Source organism: Solanum tuberosum, unplaced genomic scaffold (genome assembly GCF_000226075.1).
Source record: "Solanum tuberosum cultivar DM 1-3 516 R44 unplaced genomic scaffold, SolTub_3.0 scf00741, whole genome shotgun sequence".
Taxonomy (NCBI): domain Eukaryota; kingdom Viridiplantae; phylum Streptophyta; class Magnoliopsida; order Solanales; family Solanaceae; genus Solanum; species Solanum tuberosum.
Window position 1 is genome coordinate 7,679 of NW_006239658.1, and position 4,185 is coordinate 11,863.

Consider the following 4,185-nt stretch of genomic DNA (forward strand, 5'->3'; position numbering starts at 1 on the left):
AATAACTAATAAAATTTATTATGCACTTAATAATATATTTAATACATTATAGTAATAATAATATAATAATATAAATTATTAACTTATTTATTTAAGCACATTAAATTAATATTATAAGTACACGATTTAATCTATTGTATTACTATTATATCTATAGCTATATTAAATATACATTTAGTTTTATAATATATTATGTTGAATTTTTTCTAAAAATACCATTAATTTTCTGATTATTTTATTTTGATAAAAAAATAAATACATAAATATTTTTATTTGTTTGTACTTTATTCTCTGTATATGGTTTGAATAAAAAAAATGATAATACTTTATTAAATCTAATATTCCATATGAATATTTGACATCATAAGATTAATGGCATGTTAATATATATATTAATCTTAATTAATACAACCACTATATTAGATTTATTCAAAGTATGTACTGAATATTTTAAATTTGAATTTGAATTGTATCAGAAAATATATCAATGTGAATGAGAGATTACTGATTTGAAATTTTATCCGCTAAAGCATATTATGTGTGATTATAATTATATTATAATTATTGTCACACCCCTTTTTTCGCACGGCGGATAGGGTTTTTCCAATTTAAGTGACGTTATTGATTAAGGGATTTTATTTTTTTCAGAATTGCCACTTGGAATTGAGTTACGGTGTTCCAAGTCACCTTTTCTCTTTAATCCGTAACCAAAAGGAAATGACTCTTTATTTGGTCTACAAACTAGAAATTCGGGTAAGGAATTCTATTGACCGAGGGGAAGGTATTAGGCATCCCTCGAGTCCCGTGGTTCTATCACGGTCACTTTTATTGACTTATACTTAAATTATTATTATTATTTGGATATATTATTACATGCCTTAATTTGCTCTTATTTATTTTTATTGTTGAAATTTTATTAATCTCAAATCGGATGCATAACTACATTCTCGATTGTTGACACATAAATAGCTTAAGACCATAACTGCTTTCTTCTCTTGATTGCATCAACTAATAATCTCTATTCACACCTCTAGATTTTAATTAAATAGAGTTAATTATTAATACAATTTGGCCAAAGTGCGTCACCACATTCTTGAATTTACTTTTAATTGTCTCAAAAAAGATGCGCAACCGCATTCTTAATCGAAACAAATATTTTTTAATATATCTAAAATTTCGTCTAATCATTAAAAGAAAACTAATATTTTGTTCCTTAAAAATAAAACCAAATAAAGTAAAATAAATGTTGAGGATACAATATATAATTCTGACATTATTTCTGCATCTTTTTATTTATCATAATTATTATTTTTTATTATTTTTATTACTCTTAAAATCAATGTCAAATTAAGCATACACTTTTCAATCCAACAAAATAATAATGAATGGCAAAAATAATTCTCATTTTTTGTTTGATAAAATAAAAATGACTATAATTTATTTAGTTATTTTAGCCTAACAATTCCTAGTTTATCATTATTATCTAAATCAAGACAAGAACAACACCATGACCTGTTCAATTGTAAGAGATCACAACTAACGAATAAAAATAAATAAATAAAAAATAATCATAGGTTAGATCTATCTTCATTCATCAAATAGGGATATAACAACTAACAAATTATTCATTTCAATCAAATTATGAATAAAATAAAATATAAGAGAACTGGTCATAAAAATTACATCAAATTCCATAAATAAATTAAAGATTTAAGGCAAAGTTATACCTCAAATGAAGAAAATAAGTACCACAAAACCTTGATCGAAGCTTGATTAAAACACCTATAAATCTTTTGTAGATCGTATGGAGTGATATATGTATTGTGTTGGTATGAAAAATAAAGAAAAAGTAAGAAAAGATATGAATGTTTTGGTAAATTTTTTAAAGAAGAATAGAACAAAGATCTGTGTTTTCCTTCTTTTTTTTCGTCTCTATTGCTGAATGGTTTTGTAAGTATATATGTTGTGTTGATGTTTGTGTGTAGTGTGTGTAGTTGTAGATACAGATTAGGGGGAAGTGGGGTGAAATGGGGTAGTGGGGTAGTGTAGAGAGGTGTGGGATATGGGGGAGTGGAGAGTGGAAGAGAGGTTTAAGGGGTGGGTAATGGGTAATTTAGGTTATTTTTTATTTAGATTAAATATATATATATATATATATATATGTAAAAAAAAAAAATTATAATAATAAAATATTAATTAATTATTTGAACTAATAAAATATAAGAAGAGTCAAATAGCTAGTTTAAAAATTTAAATTAAAAGAAAACATATATTTTTTGTAGTTTCCAATCTTTTTTAAATAAACTTACTAAAATACGATGAAAAATAAAATATTTAATTTAGATTTTTATAAAATATTTTAAGCTCTAAAAATGGTGTAAAACTTAAGTTCGGTCAAAAATTACGTGTCTATAGTTTGCCTCTCTTTGACTGGAAACACGAAGAGTTTTCAGACAAAGAAGTAGACAATGCGACAAATTTTGTTCGGACTCTCATTTGAAAGAAAATATTTGTGCGACCGAGTCTTGGTTTTGGACATCCTACATATCCCGGGTTATAAGGGAATCAACCACATGTAGTTCAAGGAGATGAGGTGATGAGTTGGAAGTTGAGTGAGGTTCCATCGAGGCTCCAGGTCGCGGCTCCTATCCTTACATAAAAAAAATGAAAGCTAATAGTCAAAAGGAAAATAAAAGTACAAGTTCTTATCTATGCAGATTCCCTCGAGTCTTCACTTGAGTCTTGAATTTGAGATATCACCTTGATTTTGGTGAGTATCATGATCTTGAATGGATTTGATGCTTAACTTGCCACTTAGAGTGAGTTTTTGGCACTCTTCAAAATGGCAATTTGAATATGTTATTGAATGACTGCATGTTTTCTTGATCGGAAGCTGAATAGAAATAGATGTCAGGAAGTCAGGCTGCTACATGCATTGAAGAAGCTAATTCTGGCTATCATGGGATTGATCATTTTGAAAAGAGTTGAAACTTTGTTCTTGAATTTCAAATCCATGTTTCGCTTGAAGAAACCTGAAAACCATCACAAACAAAAGAAATAAACAAAAAAATTTCCCCAGTTTTCACTGAAATTTTTTTATGAGTTCTTAGCAAATGTGAATTTTTTTAAAAAAATAAACTCAGACTAGAAAGTTTTTATCCTAGGAGAAAATAAAAAAATAATGTCTCAGACTAAGAAGTGCTTATTCTAGTAGAAAAAAAAATAAAGGTCTGAGACTAAGAAGTGTTTATCCTAGGAGAAAATAAAAAAATCTCATTATGTGGCCATCCACGGACCGCATCTACGGTCCGTGGTCCCATCCACGGCAATGGGTGGCCTCCATGGTTGGCCCTACAAATCCCAAAATTTGATTCTTTTCCCTTTTTTAGATATGGGGTGTTACAAGTTTTCATAGAAATTTTTTTGTGAGTTATTAGCAAATGTTAATTTTAAAAAATAAACTCAAACAAGGAAGTGCTTATCTTAGGAGAAAATAAAAATAACGTCTCAGTCTAGTAAGTGTTTATCCTAGGAGAAAATGAAAATAACGATCTCAGACTAGAAAATGTTTATCCTAGGAGAAAATGAAAATAACGGTCTCAGACTAGGAAGTGCTTATCCTAGGAGAAAATGAAAAATAACGGTCTCAGACTAGGGAGTGTTTATCCTAGGAGAAACTGAAAATAACGGTCTCAGACTAAGAAGTGTTTATCCTAGGAGAAAATGAAAATAACGGTCTCAGACTAGGAAGTGTTTATCCTAGGAGAAAATTAAAAATAACGGTCTCAGACTAGAAAGTTTTTATCCTAGGAGAAAATGAAAATAACGATCTCAAACTAGGAAGTGTTTATCCTAGGAGAAAAAAATAATAAAAAATAACTGTCTCAGACTAGAAAGTGATTATCCTAGGAGAAAATAACTAAATCTCATTAGGTAGGGGGGTGTCCTGATAATCTCATTGTCCAGGAGGGTCCTGCTAATCCCATTATGTAGGAGGGTCCTGCGAATCTAAATCTCATTATGCAGGAGGGTCCTGCTAATCCCATTATGTAGGAGGGTCCTGCTAATCCCATTATGTATCCTAAGAGGAAATAAAAAATAACGGTCTCAGACTAGAAAGCGTTTATCCTAGGAGAAAATAAAAAATAATGTCTCAGACTAGAAAGTGTTTATCCTAGGAGAAAA